Source organism: Mobula hypostoma, chromosome 5, assembly GCF_963921235.1.
Source record: "Mobula hypostoma chromosome 5, sMobHyp1.1, whole genome shotgun sequence".
NCBI lineage: Eukaryota > Metazoa > Chordata > Chondrichthyes > Myliobatiformes > Myliobatidae > Mobula > Mobula hypostoma.
Window position 1 is genome coordinate 196,733,703 of NC_086101.1, and position 20,798 is coordinate 196,754,500.

Here is a 20,798-nt window from a genome sequence, read left to right on the forward strand (position 1 = left end):
GGTTGGAATGGGGAACACACTGTCTGAGGAAGTTTGGGTTGGAAAAGGGAACACACTGTCTGAGGGAGTGCGGTTGGAATGGGGAACACACTGACTGAGGGAGTGGGGTTGGAATGGGGAACACACTGTCTGAGGGGGTGGGGTTGGAATGGGGAACACACTGTCTGAGGAAGTGGGGTTGGAATGGGGAACACACTGTCTGAGGGAGTGGGGTTGGAATGGGGAACACACTGTCTGAGGGAGTGGGGTTGGAATGGGAAACACACTGTCTGAGGGAGTTTGGTTGGAGAGCGTTGGAATGGGGAACACTCTGTTTCAGGGAGTGGGGTTGAAATGGGGAACACACTGTCTGAGGGAGTGGGGTTGGAATGGGGAACACACTGTCTGAGGGAGTGGGGTTGGAGAGCGTTGGAATGGGGAACACTCTGTCTCAGGGTGTGGGGTTGGTATAGGGAACACACAGTCTGCGGGTTTGGGGTTGGAATGGGGAACTCACTGTCCCGGGTTGGTGTTGGAATGGGGAACACACTGTCCCGGGGGTGGGGTTGGAATGGGGAACACACTGTCTGAAGGACTGGGGTTGGAATGAGGAACACACTGTCTGAGGGAGTGGGGTTGGAATGGGGAACACACTGTCTGAGGGAGTGGGGTTGGAATGGGGAACACACTGTCTGAGGGAGTGGGGTTGGAATGGGGAACACACTGTCTGAGGGAGTGGGGTTGGAAAAGGGAACACACTGTCTGAGGGATGGGGTTGGAATGGGGAACACACTGTCGGAGGAAGTTTCGGTTGGAAAAGGGAACACACTGTCTGAGGGATGGGGTTGGAATGGGGAACACACTGTCTGAGGGATTGGGGTTGGAATGGGGAACACACTGCCTGAGGGTGGGGTTGGAATGAGGAACACACTGTCTGAGTGAGTGGGGTTGGAATGGGGAACACACTGTCTGAGGGAGTGGGGTTGGAAATGGGAACACACTGTCTGAGGGGTGGGGTTTGAATGGGGAATACACAGTCTGTGGGAATGAGGTTGGACTGGGGAGCGCACTGCCCCAGGGGGTAGGTTTGGAATGGGGAAAACACTGTCTGAGGGAGTGTGGTTGGAATAGGGAACACACTGTCTGAGGGAGTGGGGTTGGAATGGGGAACACACTGTCTGAGGGAGTGGGGTTGGAATGGGGAACACACTGTCTGGGGGTGATATTGAAATGGGAAACTCACTGTCTGAGGGGGTGGGGTTGGAATGGGGAACTCACTGTCCCGGGTTGGTGTTGGAATGGGGAACACACTGTCCCGGGGGTGAGGTTGGAATGGGGAACACGCTGTCTGAAGGACTGGGGTTGGAATGGGGAACACACTGTCTGAGGGAGTGGGGTTGGAAAAGGGAACACACTGTCTGAGGGTGGGGTTCGATGGGGAACACACTGTCAGAGTGGTAGGGTTGAAATAAGGAACACACAGTCTGAGGGAGTGGGGTTGGAAAAGGGAACACACTGTCTGAGGGGATGTGGTTGGAATGGGGAACACACGTCGGAGGAAGTTTCGGTTGGAAAAGGGAACACACTGTCTGAAGGACTGGGGTTGGAATGAGGAACACACTGCCTGAGGGAGTGGGGTTGGAATGGGGAACACACTGTCTGAGGGAGTGGGGTTGGAATGGGGAACACACTGTCTGAGGGAGTGGGGTTGGAAATGGGAACACACTGTCTGAGGGGTGGGGTTTGAATGGGGAACACACTGTCTGTGGGAATGAAGTTGGACTGGGGATCACACTGCCCCAGGGGGTGGGTTTGGAATGGGGAAAACACTGTCTGAGGGAGTGTGGTTGGAATAGGGAACACACTGTCTGAGGGAGTGGGTTTGGAATAGGGAACATACTGTCTGAGGGAGTGGGGTTGGAATAGGGAACACACTGTCTGGGGGTCATATTGAAATGGGAAACTCACTGTCTGAGGGGGTGGGGTTGGAATGGGGAACACACTGTCTGAGGGGTGGGGTTGGAATGGGGAACACACTGTCTGGGGGTGATATTGAAATGGGAAACTCACTGTCTGAGGGGGTGGGGTTGGAATGGGGAACACACTGTCTGAGGGGTGGGGTTGGAATGGGGAACACACTGTCTCAGGGAGTGGGGTTGGAACGTGAACACACTGTCTCAGTGAGAGGGGTTGGAATAGGGAACACACTGTCTGAGGGAGTGGGGTTGGAGAGCTTTGGAATGGGGAACACACTGTCCCTGGGGTGGGGTACACACTGTCTGAGGGATGGGGTTGGAATGAGGAACACACTGTCTGAGGGAGGGGGTTGGAAAAGGGAACACACTGTCTGAGGGAGTGTAGTTGGAATGGGGAACACACTGTCTGAGGAAGTTTCGGTTGGAAAAGGGAACACACTGTCTGAGGGATGGGGTGGAATGGGGAACACACTGTCTGAAGGACTGGGGTTGGAATGAGGAACACACTGCCTGAGGGAGTGGGGTTGGAAATGGGAACACACTGTCTGAGGGGGTGTGGTTGGAATGGGGAACAAACTGTCTCAGGGAGTGGGTTTCGAATGGGGAACACACTGTCTGAGGGAGTGGGGTTGGAATGGGGAACACACTTTCGGAGGGGGTGGGGTTGGAATGGGGAACACACTGTCTGAGGGAATGGGTATGGAATCGGGGACACACTGTCTGAGGGAGTAGGGTTGGAATGGAGAACACACTGTCTGAGGGAGTAGGGTTGGAATGGGGAACTCACTGTCCCGGGGTGGGGTTGGAATGGGGAACACACTGTCTCAGGGAGTGGGTTTGGAATGGGGAACACACTGTCTCAGCCAGTGGGGTTGGAATGGGGAAAACACTGTCTGAGGGAGTGGGGTTGGAATGGGGAACACACTGTCTGAGGGTGGGGTTGGAATGGGGAACACACTGTCTGAGGGAGTGGGGTTGGAATGGGGAACTCACTGTCCCGGGGTGGGGTTGGAATGGGGAACAAACTGTCTCAGAGAGTGGGGTTGGAATGGGGAACACACTGCCTGAGGGAGTGATGTTGGAATGAGAAACACACTGTCTGAGGGTGGGGTTGCAATGGGGAACTCAATGTCCCGGGATGGAGCTGGAATGGGGAACACACTGTCTGAGGGGGTGGGGTTGGAATGGGGAACACACTGTCTGAGGGACTGGGGTTGGAATGAGGAACACACTGTCTGAGGGGGTGTGGTTGGAATGGGGAACACACTGTCTGAGGAAGTTTCGGTTGGAAAAGGGAACACACTGTCTGAGGGATGGGGTGGAATGGGGAACACACAGTCTGAAGGACTGGGGTTCGAATGAGGAACACACTGCCTGAGGGAGTGGGGTTGGAAATGGGAACACACTGTCTGAGGGGGTGTGGTTGGAATGGGGAACAAACTGTCTCAGGGAGTGGGTTTCGAATGGGGAACACACTGTCTGAGGGAGTGGGGTTGGAATGGGGAACACACTTTCTGAGGAATGGGGTTGGAATGGGGAACACACTGTCTGAGGGAGTGGGTGTGGAATGGGGGACACACAGTCTGAGGGAGTGGGGCTGGAATGGGGAACACACTGTCTCAGGGAGTGGGTTTGGAATGGGGACACACTGTCTCAGCCAGTGGGGTTGGAATGGGGAAAACACTGTCTGAGGGAGTGGGGTTGGGATGGGGAACAAACTGTCTCAGGGAGTGGGTTTGGAATGGGGAACACACTGCCTGAGGGAGTGGGGTTGGAATGGGGAACACACTGTCTGAGGGAGTGGGGTTGGAATGGGGAACACACTGTCTGAGGGAGTGGGGTTGGAATGGGGAACACACTGTCTGAGGGTGTGGGGTTGGAATGGGGAACACACTGTCTAAGGGAGTGGGGTTGGAATGGGGAACACACTGTCTGAGGGGGTGGGGTTGGAATGGGGAACACACTGTCTCAGGGAGTGGGGTTGGAATAGGGAGCACACTATCTGAGGGAGTGGGGTTGGAGAGCGTTGGAATGGGGAACACTCTGTCTCAGGGAGTGGGGTTGAAATGGGGAACACACTGTCTGAGGGAGTGGGGTTGGAATAGGGAACACACTGTCTGAGGGAGTGGGGTTGGAATGGGGAACACACTGTCTGAGGGGTGGGGTTGTAATGGGGAACACACTGTCTGAGGGAGAGGGGTTGGAATGGGGAACACACTTTCTGAGGGGGTGTGGTTGGAATGGGGAACTCACTGTCCCGGGTTGGGGATGGAATGGGGAACACTCTGTCTCAGGGAGTGGGGTTGGAATGGGGAACACACTGTCCCGGGGGTGGGGTTGGAATGGGGAACACACTGTCTGAAGGACTGGGGTTGGAATGAGGAGCACACTGTCTGAGGAAGTTTGGGTTGGAAAAGGGAACACACTGTCTGAGGGATGGGGTTGGAATAGGGAACACACTGTCTGAGGGAGTGGGGTTGGAATGGGGAACACACTGTCTGAGGGAGTGGGGTTGGAATGGGGAACACACTGTCTGAGGGAGTGGGGTTGGAATGGGGAACACACTGTCTGAGGGAGTGGGGTTGGAATGGGGAGCACACTGTCTGACGGATGGGGTTGGAATGAGGAACACACTGTCTGAGGGAGTGGGGATGGAAAAGGAAACACACTGTCCTGGGGGTGTGTGGTTGGAATGGGGAACACACTGCCTGAGGGAGTGGGATTGGAATGGGGAATACACTGTCTGTGGGTGGGGTTGGAATGGGGAACAAACTGTCTGAGGGACTGGGTTGGAATGGGGTCTTCACTGTCCCGGGGTGGGGTTGGAATGGGGAACACACTGTCTCAGGGAGTGGGTTTGGAATGGGGAACACACTGTCTCAGCCAGTGGGGTTGGAATGGGGAAAACACTGTCTGAGGGAGTGGGGTTGGAATGGGGAACACACTGTCTGAGGGGGTGGGGTTGGAATGGGGAACACACTGTCTGAGGGAGTGGGGTTGGAATGGGGGAACACACTGTCCCGGGGGTGGGGTTGGAATGGGGAACAAACTGTCTCAGAGAGTGGGGTTGGAATGGGGAACACACTGCCTGAGGGAGTGGGGTTGGAATGGGAAACACACTGTCTGAGGGTTTGGGGTTGGAATGGGGAACTCACTGTCCCGGGTTGGGGTTGGAATGGGGATCACATTGTCCCGGGGGTGAAGTTGGAATGGGGAACACACTGCCTGAGGGAGTGGGGTTGGAAATGGGAACACACTGTCTGAGGGGGTGTGGTTGGAATGGGGAACAAACTGTCTCAGGGAGTGGGTTTCGAATGGGGAACACACTGTCTGAGGGAGTGGGGTTGGAATGGGGAACACACTTTCTGAGGAATGGGGTTGGAATGGGGAACACACTGTCTGAGGGAGTGGGTGTGGAATGGGGACACACTGTCTGAGGGAGTGGGGTTGGAATGGGGAACACACTGTCTCAGGGAGTGGGTTTGGAATGGGGAACACACTGTCTCAGCCAGTGGGGTTTGAATGGGTAAAACACTGTCTGAGGGAGTGGGGTTGGAATGGGGAACACACTGTCTGAGGGAGTGGGTTTGGAATGGGGAACACACTGTCTGAGTGAGTGGGGTTGGAATGGGGAACACACTGTCTGAGGGAGTGGGGTTGGAATGGGGAACACACTGTCTGAGGGAGTGGGGTTGGAATGGGGAACACACTGTCTGAGGGTGTGGGGTTGGAATGGGGAACACACTGTCTGAGGGAGTGGGGTTGGAATGGGGAACACACTGTCTGAGGGGGTGGGGTTGGAATGGGGAACACACTGTCTGAGGGAGTGGGGTTGGAATGGGGAACACACTGTCTGAGGGAGTGGGGTTGGAGAGCGTTGGAATGGGGAACACACTGTCTGAGGGAGTGGGGTTGGAATGGGGAACACACTGTCTGAGGGAGTGGGGTTGGAATAGGGAACACACTGTCTGAGGGAGTGGGGTTGGAATGGGGAACACACTGTCTGAGGGGTGGAGTTTTAATGGGGAACACACTGTCTGAGGGAGAGGGGTTGGAATGGGGAACACACTTTCTGAGGGGGTGTGGTTGGAATGGGGATCTCACTGTCCCGGGTTGGGGATGGAATGGGGAACACTCGGTCTCAGGGAGTGGGGTTGGAATGGGGAACACATTGTCCCGGGGGTGGGGTTGGAATGGGGAACACACTGTCTGAAGGACTGGGGTTGGAATGAGGAGCACACTGTCTGAGGAAGTTTGGGTTGGAATGGGGAACACACTGTCTGAGGGAGTGGGGTTGGAATAGGGAACACACTGTCTGAGGGAGTGGGGTTGGAATGGGGAACACACTGTCTGAGGGAGTGGGGTTGGAATGGGGAACACACTGTCTCAGGGAGTGGGGTTGGAATAGGGAACACACTGTCTGAGGGAGTGGGGTTGGAATGGGGAACACACTGTCTGACGGATGGGGTTGGAATGAGGAACACACTGTCTGAGGGAGTGGGGATGGAAAAGGAAACACACCGTCCTGGAGGTGTGTGGTTGGAATGGGGAACACACTGCCTGAGGGAGTGGGGTTGGAATGGGGAACACACTTTCTGAGGGGGTGGGGTTGGAATGGGGAACACACTGTCTGAGGGAGTGGGGTTGGAATGGGGAACTCACTGTCCCGGGGTGGGGTTGGAATGGGGAACACACTGTCTCAGGGAGTGGGTTTGGAATGGGGAACACACTGTCTCAGCCAGTGGGGTTGGAATGGGGAAAACACTGTCTGAGGGAGTGGGGTTGGAATGGGGAACACACTGTCTGAGGGGGTGGGTTTGGAATGGGGAACACACTGTCTGAGGGAGAGGGGTTGGATGGGGGAACTCACTGTCCCCGGGTGGGGTTGGAATGGGGAACAAACTGTCTCAGAGAGTGGGTTTGGAATGGGGAACACACTGCCTGAGGGAGTGGGGTTGGAATGGGGAACACACTGTCTGAGGGTTTGGGGTTGTAATGGGGAACTCAATGTCCCGGGTTGGGGTTGGAATGGGGAACACACTGTCTGAGGGGTGGGGTTGGAATGGGGAACACACTGTCTGAAGGACTGGGGTTGGAATGAGGAACACACTGTCTGATGGGGTGTGGATGGAATGGGGAACACACTGTCTGAAGGACTGGGGTTGGAATGAGGAGCACACTGTCTGAGGGAGTGGGGTTGGAAAAGGGAACACACTGTCTGAGGGAGTGGGGTTGGAATGGGGAACACACTGTCTGAGGGAGTGGGGTTGGAATGGGGAACACACTGTCTGAGGGAGTGGGGTTGGAATGAGGAACACACTGTCTGAGGGAGTGGGGATGGAAAAGGAAACACACTGTCCGGGGGGTGTGGGGTTGGAATGGGGAACACACTGTCTGAGGGAGTGGGGTTGGAATGGGGAACACACTGTCTGAGGGAGTGGGGTTGGAATAGGGAACACACTGTCTGAGGGAGTGGGGTTGGAGAGCGTTGGAATGGGGAACACTCTGTCTCAGGGAGTGGGGTTGAAATGGGGGACACACTGTCTGAGGGAGTAGGGTTGGAATGGAGAACACACTGTCTGAGGGAATAGGTTTGGAATGGTGTACTCACTGTCCCGGGGTGGGGTTGGAATGGGGAACACACTGTCTCAGGGAGTGGGTTTGGAATGGGGAACACACTGTCTCAGTCAGTGGGGTTGGAATGGGTAAAACACTGTCTGAGGGAGTGGGGTTGGGATGGGGAACAAACTGTCTCAGGGAGTGGGTTTGGAATGGGGAACACACTTTCTGAGTGAGTGGGGTTGGAATGGGGAACACACTGTCTGAGGGAGTGGGTGTGGAATGGGGGACACACTGTCTGAGGGGGTGAGGTTGGAATGGGGAACACACTTTCTGAGTGAGTGGGGCTGGAATGGGGAACACACTGTCTGAGTGAGTGGGTGTGGAATGGGGGACACACTGTCTGAGGGAATGAGGTTGGACTGGGGAGCACACTGCCCCAGGGGGTGGGTTTGGAATGGGGAACACACTGTCTGAGGGAGTGTGGTTGGAATAGGGAACACACTGTCTGAGGGAGTGGGTTTGGAATAGGGAACATACTGTCTGAGGGAGTGGGGTTGGAATAGGGAACACACTGTCTGGGGGTGATATTGAAATGGGAAACTCACTGTCTGAGGGGGTGGGGTTGGAATGGGGAACACACTGTCTGAGGGATGGGGTTGGAATGGGGAACACACTGTCTGGGGGTGATATTGAAATGGGAAACTCACTGTCTGAGGGGGTGGGGTTGGAATGGGGAACACACTGTCTGAGGGGTGGGGTTGGAATGGGGAACACACTGTCTCAGGGAGTGGGGTTGGAACGTGAACACACTGTCTCAGTGAGTGGGGTTGGAATAGGGAACACACTGTCTGAGGGAGTGGGGTTGGAAAGCGTTGGACTGGGGAACACACTTTCTGAGGGATGGGGTTGGAATGGGGAACACACTGTCTGAGGTGGTGGGGTTGGAATGGGGAACACACTGTCTGAGGGAGTGGGGTTGGAATGGGGAACACACTTTCTGAGGGTGTGGGGTTGGAATGGGGAACTCACTGTCCCGGGTTGGGGATGGAATGGGGAACACTCTGTCTCAGGGAGTGGGGTTCGAATGGGGAGCACACTGTCCCTGGGGTGGGGTTGGAATGGGGAACACACTGTCTGAAGGACTGGGGTTGGAATGAGGAATACACTGTCTGAGGAAGTTTGGGTTGGAAAAGGGAACACACTGTCTGAGGGAATGGGGTTGGAATGGGGAACACACTGCCTGAGGGAGTGGGGTTGGAATGGGGAACACACTTTCTGAGGGTGTGGGGTTGGAATGGGAAACACACTGTCTGAGGGGGTGGGGTTGGAATGAGGAACACACTGTCTAAGGGAGTGGGGTTGGAATGGGGAACACACAGTCTGAGGGGGTGGGGTTGGAATGGGGAACACACTGTCTCAGTGAGTGGGGTTGGAATAGGGAACACACTATCTGAGGGAGTGGGGTTGGAGAGCGTTGGAATGGGGAACACTCTGTTTCAGGGAGTGGGGTTGAAATGGGGAACACACTGTCTCAGGGAGTGGGGTTGGAATAGGGAACACACTGTCTGAGGGAGTGGGGTTGGAATGGGGAACACACTGTCTGAGGGGTGGGGTTGTAATGGGGAACACACTGTCTGAGGGAGAGGGGTTGGAATGGGGAACACACTTTCTGAGGAGGTGTGGTTGGAATGGGGAACTCACTGTCCCGGGTTGGGGATGGAATGGGGAACACTCTGTCTCAGGGAGTGTGGTTGGAATGGGGAACACACTGTCCCGGGGGTGGGGTTGGAATGGGGAACACACTTTCTGAAGGACTGGGGTTGGAATGAGGAGCACACTGTCTGAGGAAGTTTGGGTTGGAAAAGGGAACACACTGTCTGAGGGATGGGGTTGGAATAGGGAACACACTGTCTGAGGGAGTGGGGTTGGAATAGGGAACACACTGTCTGAGGGAGTGGGGTTGGAATGGGGAACACACTGTCTGACGGATGGGGTTGGAATGAGGAACACACTGTCTGAGGGAGTGGGGATGGAAAAGGAAACACACTGTCCTGGGGGTGTGTGGTTGGAATGGGGAACAAGCTGTCTCAGGGAGTGGGTTTGGAATGGGGTACACACTGCCTGAGGGAGTGGGGTTGGAATGGGAAACACACTTTCTGAGGGGGTGGGGTTGGAATGGGGAACACACTGTCTGAGGGAGTGGGGTTGGAATGGGGAACACACTGTCTGAGGGAGTGGGGTTGGATGGGGGAACTCACTGTCCCGGGGTGGGGTTGGAATGGGGAACACACTGTCTCAGGGAGTGGGGTTGGAATGGGGAACACACTGCCTGAGGGAGTGGGGTTGGAATGAGGAACACACTGTCTGAGGTTGGGGTTGGAATGGGGAACACACTGTCTGAGGGAGTGGGGTTGGAATGGGGAACACACTGTCTGAGGGAGTGGGGTTGGAATGGGGAACACACTGTCTGAGGGACTGGGGTTGGAATGGGGAACACACTGTCTAAGGGAGTGGGGTTGGGACGGGGTACACACTGTCTGAGAAAAGAGGGGTTGGAACAGGGAACACACTGTCTGAGGAAGCTTGGGTTGGAAAAGGGAACACACTATCTGAGGGATGGGGTTGGAATGGGGAACACACTGTCTGAGGGGGTGGGGTTGGAATGGGGAACACACTGTCTGACGGATGGGGTTGGAATGAGGAACACACTGTCTGAGGGAGTGGGGATGGAAAAGGAAACACACTGTCCTGGGGGTGTGTGGTTGGAATGGGGAACAAACTGTCTCAGGGAGTGGGTTTGGAATGGGGAACACACTGCCTGAGGGAGTGGGGTTGGAATGGGGAACACACTGTCTGAGGGGGTGGGGTTGGAATGGGGAACACACTGTCTGAGGGAGTGGGGTTGGAATGGGGAACACACTGTCTGAGGGAGTGGGGTTGGAATGGGGAACACACTGTCTGAGGGAGTGGGGTTGGAGAGCGTTGGAATGGGGAACACACTGTCTGAGGGAGTGGGGTTGGAATGGGGAACACACTGTCTGAGGGAGTAGGGTTGGAATGGAGAACACACTGTCTGAGGGAGTAGGGTTGGAATGGGGAACTCACTGTCCCGGGGTGGGGTTGGAATGGGGAACACACTGTCTCAGGGAGTGGGTTTGGAATGGGGAACACACTGTCTCAGCCAGTGGGGTTGGAATGGGTAAAACACTGTCTGAGGGAGTGGGGTTGGAATGGGGAACACACTGTCTGAGGGAGTGGGTTTGGAATGGGGAACACACTTTCTGAGTGAGTGGGGTTGGAATGGGGAACACACTGTCTGAGGGAGTGGGTGTGGAATGGGGGACACACTGTCTGAGGGGGTGGGGTTGGAATGGGGAACACACTTTCTGAGTGAGTGGGGTTGGAATGGGGAACACACTGTCTGAGGGAGTGGGGTTGGAATGGGGAACACACTGTCTGAGGGTGTGGGGTTGGAATGGGGAACACACTGTCTGAGGGAGTGGGGTTGGAATGGGGAACACACTGTCTGAGGGGGTGGGGTTGGAATGGGGAACACACTGTCTCAGGGAGTGGGGTTGGAATAGGGAACACACTATCTGAGGGAGTGGGGTTGGAGAGCGTTGGAATGGGGAACACTCTGTCTCAGGGAGTGGGGTTGAAATGGGGAACACACTGTCTCAGGGAGTGGGGTTGGAATAGGGAACACACTGTCTGAGGGAGTGGGGTTGGAATGGGGAACACACTGTCTGAGGGGTGGGGTTTTAATGGGGAACACACTGTCTGAGGGAGTGGGGTTGGAATGGGGAACACACTGTCTGAGGGGGTGGGGTTGGAATGGGGAACTCAATGTCCCGGGATGGAGCTGGAATGGGGAACACACTGTCTGAGGGAGTGGGGTTGGAATGGGGAACACACTGTCCCGGGGGTGGGGTTGGAATGGGGAACACACTGTCTGAGGGAGTGTGGTTGGAATGGGGAACACACTGTCTGAGGAAGCTTGGGTTGGAAAAGGGAACACACTGTCTGAGGGATGGGGTTGGAATGGGGAACACACTGTCTGAGGGAGTGGGGTTGGAATGGGGAACACACTGTCTGAGGGATTGGGGTTGCAATGGGGAACACACTGCCTGAGGGTGGGGTTGGAATGAGGAACACACTGTCTGAGGGAGTGGGTTGGAATGGGGAACACACTGTCTGGGGGTGTGGGGTTGGAATGGGGAACACACTGTCTGAGGGAGTGGGGTTGGAATGGGGAACACACTGTCTGAGGGTGTGGGGTTGGAATGGAGAACACACTGTCTGAGGGAGTGGGGTTGGAATGGGGAACACACTGTCCCGGGGTGGGGTTGGAATGGGGAACACACTGTCTCAGGGAGTGGGGTTGGAATGGGGAACACACTGTCTCAGCCAGTGGGGTTGGAATGGGGAACACACTGTCTGAGGGAGTGGGGTTGGAATGGGGAACACACTGTCTGAGGGAGTGGGGTTGGAATGGGGAACACACTGTCTGAGGGAGAGGGGTTGGATGGGGGAACTCACAGTCTGAGGGTTTGGGGTTGGAATGGGGAACTCACTGTCCCGGGTTGGGGTTGGAATGGGGATCACATTGTCCCGGGGGTGGGGTTGGAATGGGGAACACACTGTCTGAAGGACTGGGGTTGGAATGAGGAACACACTGTCTGAGGGGGTGTGGATGGAATGGGGAACACACTGTCTGAAGGACTGGGGTTGGAATGAGGAGCACACTGTCTGAGGAAGTTTGGGTTGGAAAAGGGAACACACTGTCTGAGGGATGGGGTTGGAATAGGGAACACACTGTCTGAGGGAGTGGGGTTGGAATGGGGAGCACACTGTCTGATGGATGGGGTTGGAATGAGGAACACACTGTCTGAGGGAGTGGGGATGGAAAAGGAAACACACAGTCCTGGGGGTGTGTGGTTGGAATGGGGAACAAACTGTCTCAGGGAGTGGGTTTGGAATGGGGAACACACTGCCTGAGGGAGTGGGGTTGGAATGGGGAACACACTTTCTGAGGGGGTGGGGTTGGAATGGGGAACACACTGTCCGAGGGAGTGGGGTTGGAATGGGGAACACACTGTCTGAGGGAGTAGGGTTGGAATAGGGAACACACTGTCTGAGGGAGTGGGGTTGGAGAGCGTTGGAATGGGGAACACTCTGTCTCAGGGAGTGGGGTTGAAATGGGGGACACACTGTCTGAGGGAGTAGGGTTGGAATGGAGAACACACTGTCTGAGGGAATGGGGTTGGAATGGGGAACACACTGTCCCGGGGTGGGGTTGGAATGGGGAACACACTGTCTCAGGGAGTGGGTTTGGAATGGGGAACACACTGTCTCAGTCAGTGGGGTTGGAATGGGTAAAACACTGTCTGAGGGAGTGGGGTTGGGATGGGGAACAAACTGTCTCAGGGAGTGGGTTTGGAATGGGGAACACACTTTCTGAGTGAGTGGGGTTGGAATGGGGAACACACTGTCTGAGGGAGTGGGTGTGGAATGGGGGACACACTGTCTGAGGGGGTGAGGTTGGAATGGGGAACACACTTTCTGAGTGAGTGGGGCTGGAATGGGGAACACACTGTCTGAGGGAGTGGGGTTGGAATGGGGAACACACTGTCTGAGGGAATGAGGTTGGACTGGGGAGCACACTGCCCCAGGGGGTGGGTTTGGAATGGGGAACACACTGTCTGAGGGAGTGTGGTTGGAATAGGGAACACACTGTCTGAGGGAGTGGGTTTGGAATAGGGAACATACTGTCTGAGGGAGTGGGGTTGGAATAGGGAACACACTGTCTGCGGGTGATATTGAAATGGGAAACTCACTGTCTGAGGGGGTGGGGTTTGGAATGGGGAACACACTGTCTGAGGGATGTGGTTGGAATGGGGAACACACTGTCTGGGGGTGATATTGAAATGGGAAACTCACTGTCTGAGGGGGTGGGGTTGGAATGGGGAACACACTGTCTGAGGGGTGGGGTTGGAATGGGGAACACACTGTCTCAGGGAGTGGGGTTGGAACGTGAACACACTGTCTCAGGGAGTGGGGTTGGAATAGGGAACACACTGTCTGAGGGAGTGGGGTTGGAATTGGACTGGGGAACACACTTTCTGAGGGATGGGGTTGGAATGGGGAACACACTGTCTGAGGTGGTGGGGTTGGAATGGGGAACACACTGTCTGAGGGAGTGGGGTTGGAATGGGGAACACACTTTCTGAGGGTGTGGGGTTGGAATGGGGAACTCACTGTCCCGGGTTGGGGATGGAATGGGGAACACTCTGTCTCAGGGAGTGGGGTTCGAATGGGGAGCACACTGTCCCTGGGGTGGGGTTGGAATGGGGAACACACTGTCTGAAGGACTGGGGTTGGAATGAGGAATACACTGTCTGAGGAAGTTTGGGTTGGAACAGGGAACACACTGTCTGAGGGAGTGGGGTTGGAATGGGGAACACACTGTCTGAGGGAGTGGGGTTGGGATGGGGAACACACTGTCTGAGGGAGTGGGGTTGGAATGGGGAACACACTGTCTGAGGGGGTGGGGTTGGAATGGGGAACACACTGTCTGAGGGAGTGGGGTTGGAATGGGGAACACACTGTCTGAGGGGGTGGGGTTGGAATAGGGAACATACTGTCTGAGGGAGTGGGGTTGGAATGGGGAACACACTGTCTGAGGGAGTGGGGTTGGAGAGCGTTGGAATGGGGAGCACTCTGTCTCATGGAGTGGGGTTGAAATGGGGAACACACTGTCTCAGGGAGTGGGGTTGGAATAGGGAGCACACTGTCTGAGGGAGTGGGGTTGGAATGGGGAACACACTGTCTGAGGGAGTGGGGTTGGAATGGGGAACACACTGTCTGAGGGAGTGGGGTTGGAATGGGGAACACACTGTCTGAGGGAGTGGGGTTGGAATGGGGAACTCACTGTCCCGGGTTGGGGATGGAATGGGGAACACACTGTCTCAGGGAGTGGGGTTGGAATGGGGAACACACTGTCCCGGGGGTGGGGTTGGAATGGGGAACACACTGTCTGAAGGACTGGGGTTGGAATGAGGAGCACACTGTCTGAGGAAGTTTGGGTTGGAAAAGGGAACACACTGTCTGAGGGATGGGGTTGGAATAGGGAACACACTGTCTGAGGGAGTGGGGTTGGAATAGGGAACACACTGTCTGAGGGAGTGGGGTTGGAATGGGGAACACACTGTCTGACGGATGGGGTTGGAATGAGGAACACACTGTCTGAGGGAGTGGGGATGGAAAAGGAAACACACTGTCCTGGGGGTGTGTGGTTGGAATGGGGAACAAGCTGTCTCAGGGAGTGGGTTTGGAATGGGGTACACACTGCTTGAGGGAGTGGGGTTGGAATGGGAAACACACTTTCTGAGGGGGTGGGGTTGGAATGGGGAACACACTGTCTGAGGGGGTGGGTGTGGAATGGGGAACACACTGTCTGAGGGAGAGGGGTTGGATGGGGGAACTCACTGTCCCGGGGTGGGGTTGGAATGGGGAACAAACTGTCTCAGAGAGAGGGGTTGGAATGGGGAACACACTGCCTGAGGGAGTGGGGATGGAATGGGAAACACACTGTCTGAGGGTTTGGGGTTGGAATGGGGAACTCACTGTCCCGGGTTGGGGTTGGAATGGGGATCACATTGTCCCGGGGGTGAAGTTGGAATGGGGAACACACTGTCTGAAGGACTGGGGTTGGAATGAGGAACACACTGTCTGAGGGGGTGTGGATGGAATGGGGAACACACTGTCTGAAGGACTGGGGTTGGAATGAGGAGCACACTGTCTGAGGAAGTTTGGGTTGGAAAAGGGAACACACTGTCTGAGGGATGGGGTTGGAATAGGGAACACACTGTCTGAGGGAGTGGGGTTGGAATGGGGAGCACACTGTCTGATGGATGGGGTTGGAATGAGGAACACACTGTCTGAGGGAGTGGGGATGGAAAAGGAAACACACTGTCCTGGGGGTGTGTGGTTGGAATGGGGAACAAACTGTCTCAGGGAGTGGGTTTGGAATGGGGAACACACTGTCTGAGGGAGTGGGGTTGGAATGGGGAACACACTTTCTGAGGGGGTGGGGTTGGAATGGGGAACACACTGTCTGAGGGAGTGGGGTTGGAATGGGGAACACACTGTCTGAGGGAGTGGGGTTGGAATGGGGAACACACTGTCTGAGGGAGTGGGGTTGGAGAGCGTTGGAATGGGGAACACTCTGTCTCAGGGAGTGGGGTTGAAATGGGGGACACACTGTCTGAGGGAGTGGGGTTGGAATGGAGAACACACTGTCTGAGGGAGTGGGGTTGGAATGGGGAACACACTGTCTGAGGGTGGGGTTGGAATGGGGAACACACTGTCTCAGGGAGTGGGTTTGGAATGGGGAACACACTGTCTCAGCCAGTGGGGTTGGAATGGGGAAAACACTGTCTGAGGGAGTGGGGTTGGAATGGGGAACACACTGTCTGAGGGAGTGGGTTTGGAATGGGGAACACACTGTCTGAGGGAGTGGGGTTGGAATGGGGAACACACTGTCTGAGGGAGTGGGTGTGGAATGGGGGACACACTGTCTGAGGGGGTGAGGTTGGAATGGGGAACACACTTTCTGAGTGAGTGGGGCTGGAATGGGGAACACACTGTCTGAGTGAGTGGGTGTGGAATGGGGGACACACTGTCTGAGGGAATGAGGTTGGACTGGGGAGCACACTGCCCCAGGGGGTGGGTTTGGAATGGGGAACACACTGTCTGAGGGAGTGTGGTTGGAATAGGGAACACACTGTCTGAGGGAGTGGGTTTGGAATAGGGAACATACTGTCTGAGGGAGTGGGGTTGGAATAGGGAACACACTGTCTGGGGGTGATATTGAAATGGGAAACTCACTGTCTGAGGGGGTGGGGTTTGGAATGGGGAACACACTGTCTGAGGGATGTGGTTGGAATGGGGAACACACTGTCTGGGGGTGATATTGAAATGGGAAACTCACTGTCTGAGGGGGTGGGGTTGGAATGGGGAACACACTGTCTGAGGGGTGGGGTTGGAATGGGGAACACACTGTCTCAGGGAGTGGGGTTGGAACGTGAACACACTGTCTCAGTGAGTGGGGTTGGAATAGGGAACACACTGTCTGAGGGAGTGGGGTTGGAAAGCGTTGGAATGGGGAACACACTGTCTGAGGGAGTGGGGTTGGAATGGGGAACACACTGTCTGAGGTGGTGGGGTTGGAATGGGGAACACACTGTCTGAGGGAGTGGGGTTGGAATGGGGAACACACTTTCTGAGGGTGTGGGGTTGGAATGGGGAACTCACTGTCCCGGTTTGGGGATGGAATGGGGAACACTCTGTCTCAGGGAGTGGGGTTCGAATGGGGAGCACACTGTCCCTGGGGTGGGGTTGGAATGGGGAACACACTGTCTGAAGGACTGGGGTTGGAATGAGGAATACACTGTCTGAGGAAGTTTGGGTTGGAAAAGGGAACACACTGTCTGAGGGATGGGGTTGGAATGGGGAACACACTGTCTGAGGGAGTGGGGTTGGAATGGGGAACACACTGTCTGAGGGTGTGGGGTTGGAATGGGGAACACACTGTCTGAGGGAGTGGGGTTGGAATGGGGAACACACTGTCTGAGGGAGTGGGGTTGGAATGGGGAACACACTGTCTGAGGGGGTGGGGTTGGAATGGGGAACACACTGTCTGAGGGAGTGGGGTTGGAATAGGGAACACACTGTCTGAGGGAGTGGGGTTGGAGAGCGTTGGAATGGGGAACACTCTGTTTCAGGGAGTGGGGTTGAAATGGGGAACACACTGTCTCAGGGAGTGGGGTTGGAATAGGGAACACACTGTCTGAGGGAGTGGGGTTGGAATGGGGAACACACTGTCTGAGGGGTGGGGTTGTAATGGGGAACACACTGTCTGAGGGAGTGGGGTTGGAATGGGGAACACACTTTCTGAGGAGGTGTGGTTGGAATGGGGAACTCACTGTCCCGGGTTGGGGATGGAATGGGGAACACTCTGTCTCAGGGAGTGTGGTTGGAATGGGGAACACACTGTCCCGGGGGTGGGGTTGGAATGGGGAACACACTGTCTGAAGGACTGGGGTTGGAATGAGGAACACACTGTCTGAGGAAGTTTGGGTTGGAAAAGGGAACACACTGTCTGAGGGAGTGGGGTTGGAATAGGGAACACACTGTCTGAGGGAGTGGGGTTGGAATAGGGAACACACTGTCTGAGGGAGTGGGGTTGGAATGGGGAACACACTGTCTGAGGGAGTGGGGTTGGAATGGGGAACACACTGTCTGAGGGAGTGGGGTTGGAAAAGGGAACACACTGTCCTGGGGGTGTGTGGTTGGAATGGGGAACAAGCTGTCTCAGGGAGTGGGTTTGGAATGGGGTACACACTGCTTGAGGGAGTGGGGTTGGAATGGGGAACACACTGTCTGAGGGAGTGGGGTTGGAATGGGGAACACACTGTCTGAGGGAGTGGGGTTGGAATGGGGAACACACTGTCTGAGGGAGTGGGGTTGGATGGGGGAACTCACTGTCCCGGGGTGGGGTTGGAATGGGGAACACTGTCTCAGAGAGTGGGGTTCGAATGGGGAACAAACTGCCTGAGGGTGATGTTGGAATGAGAAACACACTGTCTGAGGGTGGGGTTGGAATGGGGAACTCAATGTCCCGGGTTGGGGATGGAATGGGGAACACACTGTCCCGGGGGTGGGGTTGGAAAAGGGGAACACACTGTCTGAAGTACTTCGGTTGGAATGGGGAACACACTGTCTCAGGGAGTGGGGTTGGAATGGGGAACACACTGTCTGAGGGAGTGTGGTTGGAATGGGGAACACACTGTCTGAGGAAGCTTGGGTTGGAAAAGGGAACACACTGTCTGAGGGATGGGGTTGGAATGGGGAACACACTGTCTGAGGGGGTGGGTTGGAATGGGGAACACACTGTCTGAGGGATGGGGTTGGAATGAGGAACACACTGTCTGAGGGAGTGGGGATGGAAAAGGAAACACACTGTCCTGGGGGTGTGTGGTTGGAATGGGGAACAAACTGTCTGAGGGAGTGGGGTTGGAATGGGGAACACACTGTCTGAGGGGGTGGGGTTGGAATGGGGAACACACTGTCTGAGGGAGTGGGGTTGGAATGGGGAACACACTGTCTGAGGGAGTGGGGTTGGAATGGGGAACACACTGTCTGAGGGAGTGGGGTTGGAATGGGGAACACACTGTCTGAGGGAGTGGGGTTGGAATGGGGAACACACTTTCTGAGTGAGTGGGGTTGGAATGGGGGACACACTGTCTGAGGGAGTAGGGTTGAAATGGAGAACACACTGTCTGAGGGAGTGGGGTTGGAATGGGGAACACACTGTCTGAGGGTGGGGTTGGAATGGGGAACACACTGTCTCAGGGAGTGGGTTTGGAATGGGGAACACACTGTCTCAGCCAGTGGGGTTGGAATGGGGAAAACACTGTCTGAGGGAGTGGGGTTGGGATGGGGAACAAACTGTCTCAGGGAGTGGGTTTGGAATGGGGAACACACTTTCTGAGTGAGTGGGGTTGGAATGGGGAACACACTGTCTGAGGGAGTGGGTGTGGAATGGGGGACACACTGTCTGAGGGGGTGGGGTTGGAATGGGGAACACACTGCCTGAGGGAGTGGGGCTGGAATGGGGAACACACTGTCTGATGGAGTGGGTGTGGAATGGGGAACACACTGTCTGAGGGGTGGGGTTTGAATGGGGAACACACTGTCTGTGGGAATGAGGTTGGACTGGGGAGCACACTGCCCCAGGGGGCGGGTTTGGAATGGGGAACACACTGTCTGAGGGAGAGTGGTTGGAATAGGGAACACACTGTCTGAGGGAGTGGGTTTGGAATAGGGAACATACTGTCTGAGGGAGTGGGGTTGGAATAGGGAACACACTGTCTGGGGGTGATATTGAAATGGGAAACTCACTGTCTGAGGGGTTGGGGTTTGGAATAGGGAACACACTGTCTGAGGGATGGGGTTGGAATGGGGAACACACTGTCTGGGGGTGATATTGAAATGGGAAACTCACTGTCTGAGGGGGTGGGGTTGGAATGGGGAACACACTGTCTGAGGGAGTGGGGTTGGAATGGGGAACACACTGTCTCAGGGAGTGGGGTTGGAATGAGGAACACACTGTTTCTGGGAGTGGGGTTGGAATGAGGAACACACTGTCTGAGGGAGTGGGGTTGGAATGCGTTGGACTAGGGAACACACTGTCTGAGGGATGGGGTTGGAATGGGGAACACACTGTCTGAGGTGGTGGGGTTGGAATGGGGAACACACTGTCTGAGGGAGTGGGGTTGGAATGGGGAACACACTGTCTGAGGGAGTGGGGTTGGAATGGGGAACACACTGTCCCGTGGATGGGGTTGGAATGGGGAACACACTGTCTCAGGGAGTGGGGTTGGAATGGGGAACACACTGTCCCGGGGGTGGGGTTGGAATGGGGAACACACTGAGGGAGTCGGGTTGGAATGAGGAACACACTGTCTGAGGGAGTGGGGTTGGAATGGGGAACACACTGTCTCAGGGAGTGGGGTTGGAATGAGGAACACACTGTCTGAGGGAGTGGGGTTGGAATGGGGAACACACTGTCTGAGGGAGTGGGGTTGGAATGGGGAACACACTGTCTGAGGGGGTGGGGTTGGAATGGGGAACACACTGTCTGAGGGAGTGGGGTTGGAATGGGGAACACACTGTCTGAGGGAGTGGGGTTGGAATGGGGAACACACTGTCTGAGGGAGATGGGGTTGGAATAGGGAACATACTGTCTGAGGGAGTGGGGTTGGAATGGGGAACACACTGTCTGAGGGAGTGGGGTTGGAGAGCGTTGGAATGGGGAACACTCTGTTTCAGGGAGTGGGGTTGAAATGGGGAACACACTGTCTGAGTGGTGGGGTTGTAATGGGGAACAAACTGTCTGAGGGAGAGGGGTTGGAATGGGGAACACACTTTCTGAGGGGGTGTGGTTGGAATGGGGAACTCACTGTCCCGGGTTTGGGATGGAATGGGGAACACTCTGTCTCAGGTAGTGTGGTTGGAATGGGGAACACACTGTCCCGGGGGTGGGGTTGGAATGGGGAACACACTTTCTGAAGGACTGGGGTTGGAATGAGGAGCACACTGTCTGAGGAAGCTTGGGTTGGAAAAGGGAACACACTGTCTGAGGGATGGGGTTGGAATGGGGAACACACTGTCTGAGGGGGTGGGGTTGGAATGAGGAACACACTGTCTGAGGGAGTG